Source organism: Austrofundulus limnaeus, unplaced genomic scaffold, assembly GCF_001266775.1.
Source record: "Austrofundulus limnaeus strain Quisiro unplaced genomic scaffold, Austrofundulus_limnaeus-1.0 Scaffold58, whole genome shotgun sequence".
In the NCBI taxonomy this organism is placed as follows: domain Eukaryota; kingdom Metazoa; phylum Chordata; class Actinopteri; order Cyprinodontiformes; family Rivulidae; genus Austrofundulus; species Austrofundulus limnaeus.
The window spans coordinates 513,353-534,167 of record NW_013952460.1 but is presented as its reverse complement, the minus strand read 5'-3'; the positions used below and the strand labels follow the sequence as shown (position 1 = coordinate 534,167).

General features: G+C 38.4%; 1 protein-coding gene across 3 annotated transcripts in view; it reads left to right on the top strand.

The window, feature by feature from the left end:
• Nucleotides 1-1,370: 1,370 nt before the first annotated feature.
• The window catches only part of syt1a (synaptotagmin Ia), a 175,463-nt gene continuing 156,018 nt past the window's right edge, over nucleotides 1,371-20,815 (top strand). For 2 of the 3 annotated variants that reach the window (XM_014009441.1, XM_014009440.1), the window contains exon 1: nucleotides 1,405-1,504. The gene's annotated coding sequence lies outside the window, so the exon portion shown is untranslated. Of the gene's footprint in view, nucleotides 1,505-20,815 lie in introns of all 3 variants that reach the window. The other variant, XM_014009437.1, reaches the window with a different exon arrangement.

The following is a 20,815-nucleotide window of genomic DNA, read 5'->3' as shown; positions in this document are numbered from 1 at the left end:
TAGTAATATATTTACCGACAAAAATGGTGATGTGTTCAATACTTATTTTACCCGCTGTATATATACACACAAATTGTTAAGCTTTGTTTATTGAAAACATTTTTCAGATCACGTTCACTACAGTGAACTAAAATATTAGATAACATAGTTACACTTGTTACAAATCTAATTAAGTTTCTCTATTTTTAACCTATTTTGTATGTAGTGCAGTGTCTTCTCCTATCACTCATATATTTGTGTAGCTGCAAAAAAAATCTTAAAATGCTAATGATGTAGCTTTTGTTTCTTAAACAAAAAACTTGGACCAGGGGCTGTACAATGAAACTTTACCAATCTAAAAACCAGAAAATCCATAAAATAACAGTAAAAGACAAATGGTGTAATCATTTAATTGGACTAAAAGTGGTGGTCCAATCTGTAAATTGAAGTATGAGGATATAGAATTTCTCGACGCGATGGAGTCAATCTATTAACACGTTCTGAGACCAACAAGAAAAACTCAAAGGATAATGGAGCAGGAGCAACATTAGTGTTATCTGCTCCCACTTTTAAAAGCTGAATTCCTGCTCTAAGCTCTCTATATAAGACTGACGTGAAATAAAAGTATTTTCTTGTAAGGGGAGCAGAGATTTATAAATGTTATTCCTTGGTAGTGAGGATAATGTGACTTAATTAGTTCAGGGAAAGATTTTGTGTCAGGTGCTGATGCTCTCATGATGTGGTTTTTGTTCCTCGGGGGAAATCATTTTAACCCTCTCGGACACGATCTTGTATGAGCATGTGTGCAGGTGTTTTATATTTGTCAATGTGCAAGGGCAGGTCATTACTGTGCCTTGATGTATAGCAGCAATTACACACACACCCATACACACGTCTGCTTCTAAGGATCCCAAGAAAGCTTTTTAAAGGTGTCCTTGAAAGTGGCATGTTCCCACAGGAGAAAGTCAGACGAGGCATGTTAATGTGTGTTGAAAGGGTCATCTTAGGTTACACAGCATTGCCCATCACACTCGGCGTCTCCCCGTTACCCAGCCAATCACAAACAAGGACTCAGTGATGCAGTTCCCCTCTTACTGGAGGGATTCCGAGGAAGTGCCGTGTGACGATGCTGGTTTAACCAGCTCAGCCCCTCTCGTCTCCCACACCTCCCCCCTTCTCTTTCTTTGCCCCCCAGGTGTTTATTCTTCCAGCCTCACATCAGTTGCATCGGCCGTGTGTGTGTTTGGAACAAATGATAATCTGGCAGCATCCACCCCGCTCCCACAAGACTGGCTTTATAGGCAGCAGACAGTCATCAACCAGCTCTCCTCATCTCTCAGCTAGGCTCCACCTCCCAGTTTCCCTCCCAGCTCTCTCTCCATCCTTCCCCCCCCCTTCTCATTTTCTCACCATCACACACATTCATATACACACCCCCTCTCTCCAAGACTCCCCACTCCGTACGAGCGAGCCTTCTCATCAGAGCTGGCAGTTTACAGAGCTGAAGGTGTGCTGCTGTTGCCAGGTAAGACGGCGCGTTTTATTATTGGACTCTAGAAGTTGCAGAGAAACACAAATGTATTTTTAAGCTGTGTGTTGTGCATCTGTGTGGCACTGATGTATTTATGTCAGGTGGCGGTTTTGCTAGAGTAGCTGGAGTAGTACACTTTGCTCCAACTCCCAGCCCTTCCTGGTCGAACTGCTTTTGCTGCTTGTTTTTGCCGCGCCTTTCGTCGCCATGTGCACTGTAAAGGTTTTTGCGTGGCTGTGTGCTGGAAATAAAGGTAAAGGGTGGAGCGCAGCAGCCAACAGCAAGGCTGCTACATATAGAACACGTCTCTAGTTGCGAGGGGAGACCACTGTGTGGATGTGTGGGCAGATGGAAAGGAGGGGAGGGGAAGACGAGAGAAAGAAGACGAGCAGCTGCCTTCATCCTATAGAAGCTAATCCCTCTGCTTGTTTGTTCATCTCGCTCCATCAGATAAAATGTGCAGCGATGCCTCTGGTATCATGCCCTATTTATTTTTTCCCACTTTCCTTCATCTTTCATTTGTGATTGGTTTATCTTGAGCCGGGAGAGAAGTGGCAAGCTATTGATTCGGAAATGAACTGTAATATTTGAAAAGAGAGCAAGACTTTTCTCCTGCATCAGTTTGTGCTTCACTGTACCTGCTACTCAAATCACAAATATGTATCTTTTCATTTCCACGCCTTTCTTATACAATGAGCAGATAAGATTGAAAATCCACTTTAGTTCATCTAGTAACCCAGGACCTCTGCCATTGTTGCAATTGGTGGAAACCCTCCCTCGCTGTAAAGGAGGCTTATCACCTCCCGCAGGTTTTACTGATGGAGTGCCGATTGGCTCCTGCACAGAGCACATGGAACGAGTGTCTCCAGACTCTCTGCAAACACGTCAAGCAAATCCATGGCGACTGCTGCGCGTCTTCGCTGACAAACCGTTAAAAAGCAGATGGCCTATCACCTTCAATTCCCAGGTTACCTAATAACTCAGAAGGCACGATCAGCTGGTGCACGGGGGCGGGGGAAAGGTAAGGGGAGGGGGTTGGGTTGCTGTATAACCTGCTGTTTTGAATACACTAGACAGGAAGCCTCCTGTGTGTCACACTGTTACCAGGTGAGTGAGAAGGGAGAGCGAGCGACTCTGTGCCCCCCCCCTCCCAAAAAAAATCTAAATGACCCCCTCAGCTCATTTCCCAAGGCAGAGCTTATGTTTACATACTGTGGAGCTGCTCTGTTTCATAACCACTAACTGAGTCAGACAGGCTGGGGATGGTTAAAACATTTTTGGTGGGTTTTTTTTTCATCTTCTTCTTCTGCTTTAATGAGTCCTGACCTGATTTTTATGAGACACAAAGAAGCAAATATCTTGAAAAATCCTCTCATCCTCTGATCATATTTACAACAAGCACCAAGGCAGATGTTGATTTCTAGTCAAATCAAGTGGCCACTCAGCTGTCGCCTGGGGTATTGTAATGTTTTATCAGGCTTGTTAAAAAGCCATTAATGAGAACTACAGGCCCAAAGTCTCAAGCCTGATGTTTCAACAGGGCTAAACTTTTGTCTCGGACYAGTTATCGCGTGTGAACTTTTCAAAAAAGTCAAAGGCAGTCAAAATAAAAGGGRAGCTGCCAGATTTACTTTGCATTTAGCTGGAGACCCTCACATGAGTTTATCAGATAGAGCACTGGAGAAGAATGAATGAAGAGGCATCAGGAGCTTTACACAAACTGTTTTTTTTTTTTTAATATAAGAGCAATTTAAATGGACATAAATAGAATCTCTATCAGGGAATGACTTTGTGTGGCCATTTGGTGTGGGGTGTGTGTGAGCTCGGACATGCACTGATCTGTAACACCGTCAGGACTGCGAGCAAATCACACCGGTTCATGAATCATGATTCAAATTCCATCTAATTCTGCAACGATTGTCCTCCATGACAGAGTACACCTGTGTAATGTCCCTTTCACTGCCTTGGTTTAATCAGCAATAAAAATCAATAAATAAGGCTGCACTAATGGATTACACTGATAATACTTCTACTTTTCTCTGTTGCTTTGAGAAGCAATTTGTGTCATTTTGTGCTAAATATTGATTATAAATTATGATGAAGTTCTGGACCATTACTTTGCCATGGTTACGTTGTATGAAAAAAGTATGAAAAATTATAACCTTGCAATAAAAATGAAAAAAAAAAAAAAAAAACTGGAGTATTTGTGAAATTAAACAAATGATTGAAATAGTTATGTATAAGTGAAAGCACATCTGCATGGGAGGAAATTGGTTTAAATATAGAAATTCAGTTGAGTTTATTAGGTTTTTTCTTTTTTTTCTTTTGCAATGATTATCTTCATGGATTTACAGAAATATGAATTAAGATGCTCCTTATTGAACATTGCAYTAAAAGCAGATTATTTTTTATAATAAAAGTACGGTTAAATACAGCTTTCCCAAGACTTTTTTTTAAAGAWTTGAAGAAATCTACTTTTGTTGACATCACCATTATTATTTATATTCTCTGAAAACACCTCAGCTTATGCATACCATGAAGTGCATCAAAGGTCTTATCATAGTTTTAGTTGCTTAGGTAACGGATATTTTTGTAGTTTAAAAGGCTTGACACTGATTGGCTAATTAGCTTGCTTTAAGTCGGTGTTTTTCTGGGCGTAAAGAACTCAGGACTGCTTGATCTCTGTAAACCCACCAAGATAAAACAGATTACACAATTCATCCACACATGCTGAAGCACCTCCTAATAAATGAACTAAACTGAGGAGGAAAAAGACTTTCTTTGAAAATAAATTACAATTAAAGTAATCATACGAGTAGGCAGACGATGCTTAAAAGTGGTGCTGAATTAATGAGAAATTCTCAGATAAAGAAACATCTGTTTGCCCATAAAAAAGGCTTTATTTCGAATATCCTTGACAGCAGCCATTGTTAGAGAAGCATAAAAACATGGATTTTCAAAACCCCAGAGATTTGCATTGTTGAGTCCTCAGCAATTAGAACCACTTTAGTTTTTTTTCCTAACTTCATCATGCTGCCTGTTCGACAGGGCACGTCTCATGGTGTAAAGCTGCTGAATTTCACACAGCACCAAATGTGTCTATTCTCACAAAAGAACAAAGTTGTCAGGGTTTTCTTTTCTCATTTGTCCAGAAGAACCAAAGCCTTGTGYAAATGGCAGCAATGGCCTGAACTGCCAGCTTTATTTGACTGGTTTCTAATTTACCAGCTGCAGCAAAAACAATAAACATGACAGGATGTCAAAGAATCACTGGCTATAAGCCTAACAAATGATCCAGATTCAGCAAATGTATACATTATTTTCAAATATTTCAGCATTCTAATTTTAAAATTTATAATTTTGTCTATGAATTGAAGTTTTTTCAAAGTGGAGTCGAGGAAAACAGACTGTAAGAAGAGATGCTCCCTGACAGACATTATCTGAGCCAGGATAACATATGATGGTGATGGACGGGAGGTGGTTTAAGCGATAGGAGCAACTGGGAAAATAATTTTAATGGTAAGACTTGCTGACAGTGCGAGCTCTGTAATTTAAAAATTTCCTTTAGGAGGAAATTGCTTTTGCCCTCCTACAACTTTTTTAATATCCTGATTCATACCCAGCACAGGTAAAACGCATCGTCTAGCTGCAGCGTTTCTCTTTCCACTGCCTGAAGGTGATCCATGAGGAAGTTATTGGAGATAAATACCACGAGGGAGTGTGACACCGCTAAGGGACAAGAGACTGCCCTCTGTCTGTTCCCCAGAAAATTCAGTCCTGCCTGTACAGAATGAGCCAATCACAATCCTGCTCAATGAAAATGTGGATTAATTATTGCCAAAAGGCATGCAGGAAAAAAAAGTCCTGGGGCACATTTAACGTCTCACAAATGTAATTAAGTAGCTTAAAAATACTTTTTGTGCAGGGTTGTTTAAACTCAATGTTTAAAATAGAAAGAGGGCATTCCATAATTTACCTGTTAACACAAACTCACAGCAAGAAGGTGTTGAGTTGATATGAAAACAGTCTTATCCTGCCTCTGCGAGTAATGCCTGTAATAATCTTATGAGCTGAACTCCAGCTTTTAAATGTTTTAGTAAATTAATTTTCTATTGATTTAATGTAGCAGATATTTAGGCAGCTGAATCTTGATTAACTTGTTAACATGAACTTCACATTAAGACATTATTTACTTTTATTCATCTAAAAGATTAGTTCTTGGACTTCACCGGCTATTCTATATAAATTACACTGAGGAGCTTAGATGATTTCTGTAAGCTTTTTTGTCTTACTTTACTCCTTTGTCTTTGTAATTATTAACCCTACACTTTAATTTATTAGATTTTTTTAGTTTCACATTGTTCTTTATTTTTTTTGTCTGAAATGTTTATAACAGAGATGACAAAGGAGTAAAATGACAAAAAGCTCACAGAAATTGTCTTGGTGTTCTGAGCTCCACAGTGTAATTTATATAGAATAACTGGTGCTAGTTGAGAAGTCCAGTAAAGAACTAATCTTTTAGGTGAATAAAGTATATTGAGTTGACTCATTCTCCACAAGAATGAGTCGGTTCTTGTATCAAAACCTTTGATTCAAAAGCGTACTGGTCGGCATAAAAATAAGACTAGACATTAAATTGCTATCCTCAGGCCTTCCTTCAAGAGTTTGAGTAAATCAGCTGCAATTTTTAGGGGGAAATTAAGTAATTAGGGCTGGGCGAWATGGCCCAAAAAAGAAATCTCTGATTTTTTTTTTTCATTCCAAGTTCGGTTTTCGATTTTAATTGTTTTTGCTTCCCACTTAACGGAGTGCCTCTGTTTCAGGTGTTGAAACAGTTTTTTGTATTCCTGCTTTTTGTATCAAGAGCCTTCAAACAGATTTTGCAGTGAGGTGTTCGTTGCTCCAAGTCCGAGGATACAAAACCTGACCAGTTCCAGAAAACTGAGAAATAGATCCTCTTTGCTAGCTGCCATATTGRCATGTTGTTTACCAAGCATCTTGAGGGACAGGTGGGCTGACCTCAAAACTACAAAAGKCCCAAAGAGTTCACTGGTGGAAAAAAAATCTCGATTTTTCCCAAATAAAATCTTTATATATGGCAAATTCAAATTAATGGGTTAAATTGATTTATCGCCCAGCTCTATAAGTAATCTGGACTGCACCATCTGAGCCGCGRGACATTTACCCATCAGTCATCAAAACAAACTGAAAACCATCCAAAACACAAAAAAGGACAATAGTGTTTTATAGCTCACAGTTCTCCTGTCCTGCTCAATGTTCCTAGAATACATCAGCCCAGTGAGGGCGAGCACATCCAACTAGATCCAAGGAAGTTGGCTTTTGGCTCTGCTTCAGTTAACTCGCTGCTTCTGGTCGCCCTTGGAGGACGTGTTAGTCATAAAACAACATGACACCCAGCAGCGCGCACGCAAAGAAAAGCAGGCGTGATGGGACGGAGCAGGAAGGCAATTAAAACCAGTGTCACCATCCGGTTGGAGACACAAATGACCTTGATAGATTTACAACGTGTCACAATAATTTCAAAGTGAGTTAAGGAGCATGAATAGTTGTCACAGATATACAAATGGTTCTTTCTTTTCCTGTCAACTGAACGGATGTTTGGCKGTGGAGAGCAGCCTCCTGAAGTGACTCACATTGTTCTCTTGTGTTGCAACCAATCAAGGTCACACTCATAARTCACTGTGGATGTATTAAATTGTATTATTGCATATAATCAATATTACAGACTTAATATCACTAAATGACCCCATTGGGATGATGATTGCATATTTCTCTGATGTTGGGATACCTGGTCTCCTGTGCGGTTCTGCGTTGTTGGGGGTAAAAATAAGGGGGAGCACCGTTTGATAAGAGAAACGATTCTTCATCACAGTTAGTCAAGAGGAATGCATGCCCTCCGCTGCCGACCGCTGAGATTTGCCTCTGATGCAAACATCCTTGTTTGTCGCCATGGTAACTCCTGCCTGCTGTAGGTTGTCATGCCAGCCGCCTCCCCCCCATGCTCTTCCTCACCCATTAGCACTCTACTGTAGCTGACACGTGCAAGTGGTGTACATCGTTCTCTGTCGAGTCGTCTTTATAAGCTGCTCCTTCAGCTGCTGTTGCAGGAAAAAAAACACACAAATCACAATTACACACKCATAGAGAAATATTCTCATCAACCAACAGAGTCAGTTGCAAAACCAGCGAAAATCCACCTGAAATGCTTCACATGGCCTATTTTTTTTTTCTTTTCCCACTCCAGCATCTACTAACCTTTTTATCTCTCTAACAAATTCTAGCCTCCCATGAAGGATGATGCAGACGTGGAGGTTTCTGTTTAACTCCTCCTCGGCCCCAGCTTTTTGTGGGGACAAACATGCCCACCCAGTCAGACGAAAAAAAAAAAAACACTCATTAACACAGCTCCAGCCCACTCGGGGATAATAACTAGGCATCTGCTTAAATTTGATATAATGCTGTTTTAATGGTGCYTCTGGGCTCTGTGATAGCAGCCGAAACGATTGTGCTTTCTTAAGCTGTTTGACTCCTGCTCCTTGCTACTTAAGCTGAAGAAGTCGAAACGAGCTCTCTATTATTCACACAAGAGGGTTTAATGGGGTCTTTACAGTAGATCCTCAGGGTAAACTTTACTACATTTTGAGAGGATGATTATCCTTATTTACGATTCTAAGAACCTTGWGCTAAAGCGGCCACAATACGAAGTAACTTTTTTCTTCCGTTTGATTGAAAGCTTGAGGCTTGAGGTGCCATTTTGATACTAGTGAAATTTATAGAGATTACATTTGCTGTTCCTTATCTCCTAAATGAACTCATTACATTGACACCCCGCTTTCCCTCCCTGGAAATGGATCTGCTTTGAATTTCTAATGAAACACAGCAGTCCCATCATGTCCCAAATATATGGTGAGAGATTCAGTAAAGACCTTTAACTGCTGTCCCTGTTCCTGCCATTGATTTTTGAATCCACAGTCAGATGAATAACCTTGAAGAGGGTGACAAAAAGAAAAGAATAAACTAGAAGCTGGAGTAAAAATAGACAGCCTTCTCTGTCTGTGCATCGACAGAWTAGATTGTATCACTGCCAGCTTGGTTTGACATTTGTTAAAATCTTCAAACCTGTCCTGAAAATATAGTTCGGCTGTATGAATAAAAAATTGATAATATAAAAATGATGATAATGCTCCCCCACTTGGACACCTTTTGTTGCTGGTGAGAGATCAGTGAGGCTCTATCAGGTGTAGGGTCTTTAAGGGATCCCCGATTAGTTGTAACATTAGACTTTATTAGATAAACATGTATTTTAATTGTAAAATAAAGACTGTAAAAATACTGTAGAATGTTTAGTTTTTATAATTTTTAAACTAAAAGTTTAAAAATATATTACACAGATGGGGCCATTTTATTTACACACAAAGCATTCTGGGTAAATGATGACGTAGATAGGTCCTCAGTGCGAGGCTGCTAGTGAGCTATATCCACCTGAAGGTTAATCTTGGACAATATCTGACGATCGGCTCTTTTAAATGAAACCAGAGAGCGTTGACAGAGAGGAGAAGGTAGAAATGACTCAGRCTGRAACTGAAAATATYGATGGAGGACAACAGAGCTGCTTCATGGAAGAAGAACCTCAGCTTAGCCTGTTAGCTTTAGCCATTGATATAGCATTAGCCCCGATGCTATCACCATATATGTATTAGCTCAGCGCTATACATTCTCCTCTCGTCACTGAGGTCCTCCATCCTCATGACAGAGAGGGGAACGCAACCTGCAACTGAAAATATGGATGGCGGACCTCAGTTTAGCTTGTTAGTTTGTCGCGCTAGCGCCAAGCTAATACATATAAGGCAATATAGCATCGGTGCTAGCGCGAAGGCTAACAGGCTAAGCTGAGGTTCTTCTTCCATGAAGCAGCTCTGTTGTCCTCCATCCATATTTTCAGTTACAGGCTGAGTCATTTCTACCTTCTCCACGTCATCATTTACCCAGAATGCTTTGTGTGTAAATAAAATGACCCCGTCTGTGTTAAAATATATTGTTAAAAATTCACAAAACTAAACAGCCTGCAGTATTTTTACAGTCTTTATTTTACAGTTAAAATACAGTATATGTTTATCAAATAAAGTCTAATGTTACAACAATCATGGATCCCTTTAAAGTGACCCGAAAGGTACAAAATCTCAAACAAAGTTGATTGTGTTTACTCTAAATTGTGCTCAGTTGGACCAGCTGGGCAAAAAAACATTTTATTGCTGTCAATCACATCCTTTGCTTAGAGCCAACACTAATTGCGTATGCAAATTCCTGAAGATTATGAGTTTGTAGCCACTGTAGAGTTTGTTGATTGCGAGTTGTGATTATGATGGATTTCCTCACATTCATTTCCTAAACGCTGTTAATGAAGAGGCAGCCACTTACAAACGTGTGTTATGCGTGCGTTGTGAGTTGCAAAATCAACTGTGGAAGGCTGCTGCCATTAACTTCAAGATCTGCAGTGGACAGCTGAATTTGTGGAGAGTGGCTGAGTTTTGGATTAGAAGCAGAAAAGGTAGTTGTTTTCTAGGTTTAGGTTTGATTTTCTATCCTGTAATTTAACCTAAACTTAAAATATACTCAGTTTTTTTTGTTGTAAAAACATATTTAGAGTCTAATCTTCTGGCAACATCCTGGCTGCCTGAGGTTTGTGTGTAGCTGCACAATCATTTTAGTGGGAAAACAAAGACAAAAAGCTTTTCTGACACCAAGTCAAGAACGCTTTACCAGAAAGTGTTGAGTGTAAGTGCTTCCTTGTTGAGAATGAAAAGGACGATGTGGCTTTGAGCTGCTTCATATGCTTCAAAAACTGATAATAGATCACATTTTAAACAATGCACACAAGAAAACCGTTGAACCCATAGAGCAAAGGTCTTTAGACTGCTTTAAATACAAATGTCTCATATCAAAGTGACAGAAAAGGAACATCTGTGAAAAGTGTTGAATGTGTAATGGCCTCAGAACAAAGGGCAAACTGTCAGTAGATTCAACCTAACTCYTGTTGTTTGTGCTTACTGCATGTAAACATAAACTGCATAATATTTTTGCATATTTCATGTCTTCTCATGTACATTAGGCTTTATGTTGGTTCAAAGTGTCCTAGCAGTGTGCATGACTTACAGCCCAAAGCTGTGCCTGAACAGGTCCTGCAGTAGTTCTGGCAGCATGGCAAACCAGATCTGACTTATGGTCTGGACGGACTCGGCCTGTCACAATAACAAATTTTGCTGGATGATAAATTGTCTCAGAAATGATTGCTGTAAACAATAATATTGTTTGGAGACCGTTTTAAACTAATATAATGATCCCCGCCCTGCTTACGAAATTTATGAAAYTATATGAAATGTATGTAAAGTTACGGGCAGTAAAATCAAGAGTGGTACTCCTTATTTTTATAGAGCCTATTTATTTATTTTATTATTTTAGGTTATTTTTCTAAACATCCACTAACAAATTGTTTTGCAAAAGTCACCTCAACAAGTGTGCTCAGGAAGTGGATACTTCAACACTTTTCTTAATGCCAAAATATCTTTCATTTATGAAAGACTAACCATCACAGTGTAGTCTTACTATGTTTTTCCCCAATATCTTCTCAAACAAACTTAGAGAAACTGTTTCACAGAAAAACGAWACCTTCCACTCACTACTAATCATGTTTTCACCACATTCTAAATYTAATCAACAACCAAATAAGATCACTTATTTTATGACATGTGAGCTACAAGAAAAGAAAATGTTTATTTTTTAAATACATAAAATTATAAAAGTGCTTTACATTAAGGGTAAAATATAAAATATAGATCAGCGTATATTCTTTGTAAACATACGTTTTGTCAGTTCAGTCTGTGACTCAAAAATTGGATTAGTATTTTAGCTGACATGTTTTATAATATTAATGCAACAAGTTTTCCAAACCTTAAACTTTGTTCAGATTTTTTTCCGATTTTTCTCTCTYCGCAACAACAAAAGTTTGCTCCCCTGTAAACGGGGCCGAATCTTGTCAGCAGCAGGTGGAAGGGCACGCTGTCAAAGCATCAGATGAGCACACACAGACGAGCTCASCGGGTTCAGCCCTGCAGCACCTCTGAAGCTACTCACAGATTAGAAAAAGCTTCAATCAATAGCTCCAGAGCCCATCTTCTCTCTTCTGCAAACCAGCCACACTGAGCACAGCTTTTTTATTTTATTTTTTGCTCTGGCCAAAGAGTCTATGTTTCCATGTTTGCTTGTTATCTAATCAATAAAAAACCCAATCTGTGAAAGAGTAGGCAGAGCTGCACGAGTGGCCGTTACTCAKCCAGCTCTGTTTGCAGCCCAGGTTTGGGAGTAATGAGTGCAATGAGGCATCGCAACCAGTAGAAACTGCTGCAAACTTAAAACCTGGCTCCCACCCTGGACAYTCTAAACTATGSAGCCTCCAATGCAGGTTACAAWCTCATTATTATYCCAACACTTTGATTTGTTGATCTTRAAACAACWAAGAATTTAAAAAAGTTGCCAGAATWGATGATTTATTAGAAACACTAAGCTGTCGTCATATTTCAGTTTATTTTAAAAAGTTTATGCAGGTTATGTAATGGGTTACATAACGCTCTGGAACTTTTTCGAATTACTTCTGGATGCAAAGCCGAGCAGCGGAAAACATCACTCTTATCACYTTCATTTCTGAGGACCTGTTTACATCTCTTAATTGGCTTTAGTTCCACATTGGTGCGCATGGGTTTTCAATTTTGCTAACCCAAATTGCAACACGATTTGAAAAAGGCYAAATTAAAATATTGTGCTTGGATTAGCTATTTATTCCTGACCAGCGAAGCAGTGAAGAAAATAATTAGAAATGTTGGGAACCTTATTTGGGAAGGCTTAATCCCACAGTTCCCTCCTGCCCTGCGGACGGAGCTACTGTTAATGTGAGAACACCTCTCTGTCTTTGCTGTCGCTCGCTGATTGTGGGAAACTGTTTGCTGTTCTGCCAGCAGAACATACACTCCATATTGCAAATCACGTGCCGCTCAACGAGCCTGTATCAGAAGTGTGRGAGTAAATGATGTTGTGTGTTGTCTCGTCGTGTCTCACTGTGTACAGTAAACAGTGACTCATGACTCCAGCTCAAGCTTTGGGGTCGCTCCACACTAGCTGGCTCTCTGTTTACCCTCTGTCCACCTCCTATCTTCTCTTTGTCATCTCGTCCTCCTGTTGCTCCGTCCATCAGTGCGTCCGAGTGCTTTCAGTGGCCGCATAGGTGATTTAGTGGGAAACATTAAACCCCAGGGTGGTTTCTGAATCAATGAATTTGTGCTTCAAATGTACGTCTTTACAGCAGTGAAATGAGAGAAGCACATATCTTTTTAAAGTTGTCATATTGAGGCTCGGCTATGTGACGTTTTTTGTTTGAGCTTGAGATTGAGCCTGACTGACATGACTTCAGACCCAGTTCAGTGACTTCAACACTTCATGTGAACATAAGAGACATTATTGACCCAGATCCTTCATTAGAATTTGAATCAACTTCTCGTTTCCAACTCTAAGATTTCTCTGGTAGCGTTATTCAAGAGAGGATTTTGTGTTGTTCAGAGTCTTAAAGGGGTAGCGGCTCGTAATCTGATACAGCCTCTGAACTGGTCTTTTAAATGCTGAATCAATACGTTGCTAAATACGGTGGGTCTTTGGTGGTGTGCCAGTGTGCGGTTCCAAATGACTGCCTCAGTGCTGATGAAAATGACCTGATGCTCAGTTTGTCTTTGAAGTTATTAGGTTCAGGTTAAGACTTGTTGTTATTGGGTGCTAACTGCCTAATGGGATGTAGCAAAATGGCTACATTGCTGCAAGATTTTTACATTACATTCCAACAAATATGTGTTTATTTTCTTAGATGTTTTTGAGTTCAGGAACTAGCTTTTAAAATGTGTATAAAATGTTTGAGTTTAGCTGTAAATGGGTTAAAAATGCACACATCACATGCTTAAAAATGACTTTTTCTGCCTGGTGGGGTCTTTTGGCAAAAAACAAAATAATAATTATTTTTTTTTGTCTTTGGCATCAAGACTCCAAACCTGCATTTTCTATTTGAAGCTCTCAAAATTGTGCTCAGGTGCATCCTGTCTGCTGTAATTATCCTTGATYTGTCCAGACCTCAACTTGAAGCCACCTGTGCTGAATTTAATTTAGCGGGCATATTTCTGATAGGTGAACACACCTGCGCAAGTTGCATAATAATACTAACATTTAAAAATCCAATAAATAAATTAAAATAAATTGGAAAAAAAGAAGTTCTCCAATTTTGGTTTGTAGACTCATGCATTAACAAAAAGAGAGAGAGAAATCACGGAGGTAGATCAGTGCAGTGTTGCAGAATCACTGAGAAGCTTTGGGCATCTCAGCCAACTTCACACCAACTTTTTCATTAACTTGTGTAATGAGCTGAGCGTGTCGGCACAGCGAGTCCCCCCGACGTCTGCGTCTCGGGGGCAGCTCCTTCTGTCCCAGCATCAGTCAGGGAGTCAGTGTGTCAGATGTTTTATTCAACACAGCTGTGTGTATTTTTGGCACCTGGCTGCTTCATCGGAGAAGGAGGAGGAAGGAGGGAGACGACGGTGTCACGGGTCTCCAGAATGGGGTCACGACTGAGTGCTTCCAAAGCTGCCGGACCACTGCGGGCTCACATCAAACAACCGGAACACCTGTTTCCAGACGCTGCTCCTCATTCGGCCGCTGCTCAGATGAAAGGACAAAGTTTTCAACTAGAGGGAAATTGAGCCAAGATCAAAGACGGAGGCAGTTTTTTTTTTTTAAAAAATGGCGCAACAGAACGTTTCTAAGCTGATGAATGTTTTGAGCGTCTGTGTGAGGCCGAGTTTATTCCAGAGTCATGCAATTAAATGTGTGATGTTTGAGGCATGGGTTTCCTCTGAGGCATGAAAACAGCTTTGTGTGTGAAATGTGAGACGTGTTCTAACAACAACATAAAAATGCAATGAAATAATAATGAATAGATTCTCTGAGTGGAGAAAATTGGGACTAATMTAGTCACAAAATGAAACCGGTTTGTTTTGCATCTTTTTGATGACGAGGATCCATAAATTAAAACGTTAATTAAAATTTACCAACAAATTGTTTTCATTGTCAGATGATCTTTTAAGTTMTCCCACTTCAATTTCTTTATTCTTTTTGTCAAATCATTTTATTTTCATAATAAACTAAATATTAATATTAAAATTTTAACTATTATATGGACTTTCTAAGTGTTTTCTCCCGAACCAATCTAACTCTGGTGTGAGTTGCCTGTTTATAATATAAAATGCAAAACTGATTTTTGTTATATTTAAGTCTATTTATCTTTAAACACAATTTGCAGAAGCTGAGATCAAAACTAACTGCCCCCTTCTCATTTTTTTAAATTAAAATATTGTATTGTAATGAAGGAAATTGTGTAACTGATCAACTAAATGTTAGATCCAGGGTTGTGTTTTTACACATTCTGATCATTGCAGCCATAAGGTTTAAAACAGAGACTGAGTGTGTCTTATCATGTGGGTGTAACCAGGAAGAGACATGTTTAAAGGCTGATTCATTATTAGAAGTGGAGAAGTTGTTTAGTTTTGTGAGTCCTGCTCAGAGCAGCCTGGGACAGTTTGGACTCTGTTGTTCTGGTTTCCTGATAAGGCCTTCTTACTCTGAAGCCTGACTGTGTATACTGCTGGAGCCGAGAGAGACAAGAATAAAGCCTTTTTAGAAGAGATCCAACCAGTTTTTTGTAATAATATTCAGACTTCCATTTATTTATTACTAATTCCCCATAGTGCAACTTTATTTTTGTCTTCAGATCATCAGCAACAACAAGATTAACTGTACAAATAAATTGATTCTTTACAACTTGTAGGATCAAAAACAAGATGAGTCAGCTTAGTTGATAGAAAAATTATAGTAATTTTAAAATAGAAAAAAATATGAATAATTAGTCACAGTGTGAGTAAATGAATTGAGAACAAAAATTAGACCCAGAGKAGATTTACCCCTAAATGACATGGGTAAAAAAAGTTCATTTTTGCTTTTTAATCTAATCAAAACAGTAAAAAGTAAAAAAAAAAGCAAATATTGGCAAATGTTCCATGAATGAATTGAGAGCGTTTCAACCTTCACACCCAGTAAGTGTGTGCATAATTTCAGTCCAGGTAAAATATTTATAACTGTAAAGGATAGTGTTGTTGATCTATGACTTTGATGTTGATGATAAAATAATTAATATTGATGGTTCTGTAAGTGCACTTGATCCTTTATCAGGCCGTTCTAAACAAGCCAGTCCTTTAAATTATGATGAGCCTCACAACCAATGAATTTATTACTCCTACTGAGCTCCTTTTATCTTACCTGCCTCCTCATAGTTGCTGTTAAACACAAAGCTTTAATTGGATTAGGTTCACTTTTGGAAAAGGTATTGACCCTTTACGTCACCTGATCATATGGAGGGGCCATGATGTTGTTGCAGAAGGGGCAACAGACCCCACCTCATTTATGTTGCCAGGTCAGGAGTTGAACTGGCAACCTGTAGTTCATGACTAAAACTGTCTAATCCCATCTCGAGTTGACAGTTGCTGTCACGAGTCAGTCCTGGAGTGACTGAGATAAAACTGCTGCAGCTCTGGAGTATGCAGGCACTTCATCAGAAGAAAAAACGCTCCTAACCGAAGCAAACCGCTGCATWTTTTGGCATGTCGTGCAGACGCCGTGTCGCCTTCCATCAGGTCCCTTAAAGGGGCTGCATTTTTATTTTACTTTTTTCTTACTCTGCATGCTTCGTTCCCTTAAATGTTCCAGAYTTTTGCTTAAAAAAAGACGTCTAAAAAAGCTTCAGGCTGCTGTAGCCTCGGCAGTGTACATCTGAATTAAACCAGAATAATAAATTAGCTGTGGCAATGCTTATTGCATTTCTCAGGAAACAGATAGTGTTAAAAAGGTTTTCAGTTTCATTTTTATTTTATGAAACGATAATAATAATAAAAAAGTCACATTTTCACCAGACTCAAAGTCCCACACTGCCCAGACCTGAATTCTAAGGCCGCAGAAATGTCAAAATTTCCATTTGTCACAAACAGAAAGATGGACACTGGCTGGATTTCATGGCGTGTGTTTGAAGTGTTTCTCTCTGGGAGGAAAAAAAAAACAACCCTCGCTTTTGCTATCTTTTTACTGCCTTTTATTCTTTTTTGTTCAGACTAACAGAAATGAGCAGACGGCAGTAAAACAAGAAAACAGTGTGCAATTGGGTGGGAATCTCTAGCTTGCATCTATGATAAAAAATGTAATATACTGCTAAAATGTAATTATCAGCCATAAATAGACGATTTTAAACTGGGTGTTTTTAGGAAACCAGAAATGTGGATTATTGCGACCTGCTAAAACCTCACAGGATGGATTACACCTTCAACAAAATAACACTCTGCTGTTTGAAAATTAATTAAATTCTAAAAGAGAAAGCAGTTAACAGGCCAAAGGGAGGGCTGCACCTTGTTCCCAGTAATGAATTGCATTTCCAGGAGATGGTCCTGACATAGTAACTAGAGCTTTRGCTGCACCAGTGATGAGCTCTTTGGAGGACGTCCGAGGATTTGAAAATTGAGCAAAGACAACACACCATGAAATGCCATCGAATCAGGCGAGCACTCTGCAGTGGCCAAAACATTAAGGGTCCTGTCTTCTTTTTAATTCACCATAAAATGATTTTTTTCCTCCTCCCCCCCCACCCCCTTTTTACGGCGTCCATTGAGGTTAGCAGGCAAAATGGTTCTGCAAATATTCATTAAGGGTAAATACAAAATCAGAGCGGTTCACTGGCACCAGACACCTTTTGCCCCGTCGATTTGAATGCGTGGCAAAGCTGTAATTCATTCACTTGAAGTAATAGGATTGCACCACTATTGTAGTGGCAACCTTCAATAATGGCAACTGCTATAATGAACTGGACCTTTTTATCCTCAGCATACCCTGCACCTACATCAATAGTAATGATTTCTGATTCTTCGTGGCATGAAAAACATTTTATGCAGGTTGGGCAAGTGTTCCTCAAAGGGTTCTTTAAAGAAACATTTAAGCATTAAAATGTTTTATTGTATTTGTCCAGTTTTTAATWGTCASAAAGCAGGTTTGTGCAGGGATGCAAATAGAACTAAGTTGCTTTATTCAACTACACTCAGACACTTCTGACACTGTTTTAAGAAATTATTCACTGGATGTTATTAAAAAATATTAAAAATCATTGTTTAATGAAAAAAAACTTAATTTAAACTATTTTAATTACAGATGCCAGCACCTTTTCGTACGTTTTAGCTGCTAATGATATCAAGTAGCATCAAATAATTTAGAATCATGATCATTTTTGTTTATGTATGTTTTAGATTTTTTTCTATTAATTTCTAGTGTTACCTTTCTATAAAATAAGATTTTAAAGCATTAGACTAAAACTTTGAAACATTTTAGGACTTTTGGATGGACATTGAAAATATGTTATTTAATGTAATTGAGTCAATTGAACAAGTAAAAAAAATACAGAATAGTACTTAAATAATTTACGAAGTAAAAAACAAAGCAAAGCCTATAAACCTACTGATAAAGAGTAACAAGCATAAAAAAATCATGTCACTCAGGCAGACTCAATGTAACAGAATATAAACAAATCTATTTTAAAATGAAGCAAAAATTTGAAATGGTAGCAAAACTTAAAGCTATCACACGTGCATGAGGAGCACATGAAGCCAAACCTCATCTCCTCTGCTCCTCGGTGTTTCCTCCAGTCAGCAGGTGCATCCACTTTCCCAGTTACCTCTGCCCTGTGTATTTATTCTCTTTCCACCTCCGCAGTGCATTGTTAGCCTTATGCTACAGTCTGGATGACTAAACCCAGAAATCACAAGACACAAAAGAAAAAAAAAATACAAAATTTGAAACACAAAAGCCTGTAAACAAATCAATAAAAAATGCAGATCAAGACAGTGCTCCATCAAATTCTGGTCCATTTTTCACCTCTTACAAGATAAAACCTCCTTTTGATTCAAGAATCATCCAATAAACATGGAAAACTTATCTCCACTCTGGGTTTAGGCTAATTCTTTCACAAATGTATAGCAACATAAAGACCTTTTAATCTAAAGGAAAACAGGATGTAAGAAATCTGCAATTCATCCTGTTTTTGTAAAATGCTGTTAAAARGTTTCTATTTGAAAAAGAAAATCTGGGGTAGCTCTGGTGCAGTGATGTTCACTCTGTAACATAAGCTAAATACTCTCCTCAAGGATGACAGACATTTTTACTTTATTGAAATAAATGCAGACAATTATTAGCTTTGTTGAACAATCATTAGGATAAATAAAAAATGTTCTCTTTAGTTCAGTAAGTCTTTCAATCTTAAACTGTTAAACTCTAAGGAGGAAATTAATTTATTTAAATCCAGTGGACTATTTGTTAGATTAAGATCTGCGAAGATGGGAATCAGTAAGCACTGTCTTTCGGTCAATTTTGTTGAGCTCTGCGTAAATAAGCAAGATAATAGTTACATTTTTGAGTTCATTTTTTCAGACTTTTTGATCTTCATTATTCAAGAGGTTTTAAATTGATGAGGTYTGGCCATTCTAACTTTTACTGTCATTGCATAACAGGTGAGCTGTTTGCAGACAACTTAAACCAAACGTCTTAACGCAAACTTCTCTGGAGCAGATAAAAATCAGATTACTACCATAGTGATAAAGTCAAGTGTCAGTAGTGACCCTTCAGATACATTGAATCTCAGTTGTAGTGCCCTCTGTAATTAATAAAACCCATTTAGAGGAAAATATAATCTTGAGAGATTTACCTGCTTTTGCTTCAGATTGTTTTCAGATTTGAGTAGTGTATCTTAATTATGCAGGTAGCTGTAAGCAGACGTCGGTTTTAGATTGTCCCCCCATGATGCATCCTTTTGTCTGAGAGGAGGAGGTGTTACCAGGAACCAAAAGAAGGAGCAGAAGATGGAGTGTTCACAAGGAGCCAATGATGAATTACACAGTGGAGGGTTTGATTAGCTTTTTATCTGCTTACAGGACTCTGGGGATGAACAGAGATTGATGGGAGCGGTAATCTGACATGGTGTTGTTTATTTGGATGGTGCATACTTGGCTGAAGTGCAGTGTGGTTCAGAGAGATGAGCAGGAAAGGCAATCCCTTCAACACACTTTAAAGGTGTTTTTAAGACTTTATTTTCCTTCGAATTGAAAGTTATTTCAAGGAACTCTGCTGGTGAAATATTGTGGAATAAAATCTCGTTTCACTTTGGACTTAACAAATGTGCTCTCAGTTGTTGACCTGAAGAGAGCATTTTTTTTCTGGTGTGCAGTTATACGATCCTTTTAAAATCAATAAACTAGGATACTGATTGCCAGGATTCGGTCTTACAATGTAAAACATCTTTGCAACCACAAAGGTTAACATTAAAATTGTTATATGGACTTTTTAAAAGCTGAAGCTTGCCTTCATAAGATCACTAATAAAACCAGGTTAGATTGCACATTTGTAGAACAAAGACACACACAGAGGGGAGGGGATGTCTTTGAAAACKTAAAGTTTATTTACAGAAAGCCAGAAATAACTCAAAGATAATCACACATGAATAACAAGGTTAGATAAAGAATCGTGGCCAGGAACTCCCTTAGGAAAATACGTTTCAGTGGTGATTAAGAACACATAACTGCTGTGTTACTATTAAACAAGCAGTGAAATACAAACATCCTAGAGTACAACTTGATTACAATTCCTCCCAACATAAATTCAAAATACTTCTAAGGAACAGAATGATGTGAGCAGCAACTGTCATCAGATGATTTTAAAGGCTTTCTAGAATTGTTGCACCAAATTTTTCTTTGACATCTCTACTTCAAATTGATCAAAAATATGCATTTTAATGTCAATATTGATTATTTGCAAGAAATGAAAAAGTCAAGATAGCTGATTAATCAACTACAACTAAAAACAAACACAGGGTTCCCACGGGTTCTTGAAATCCTTAAAGGTTTGTGAATTTGAAAAAACACTTCAAGGCCCTGGAAAGTTTGTGAAAACAGCCAAAAATTACACTTGTCCTTGAAAGTCCTTGAATGTTTTTTGGGGATTGAATTTTTCTATTCACACGACTGATTTTCATCATCTGTTAAAAAAATAAATAATAATAAAATAAAATACTTATATTTGTTGCAGTCATAGTTTTATCCAATCAGAGCAGAGTAGGGC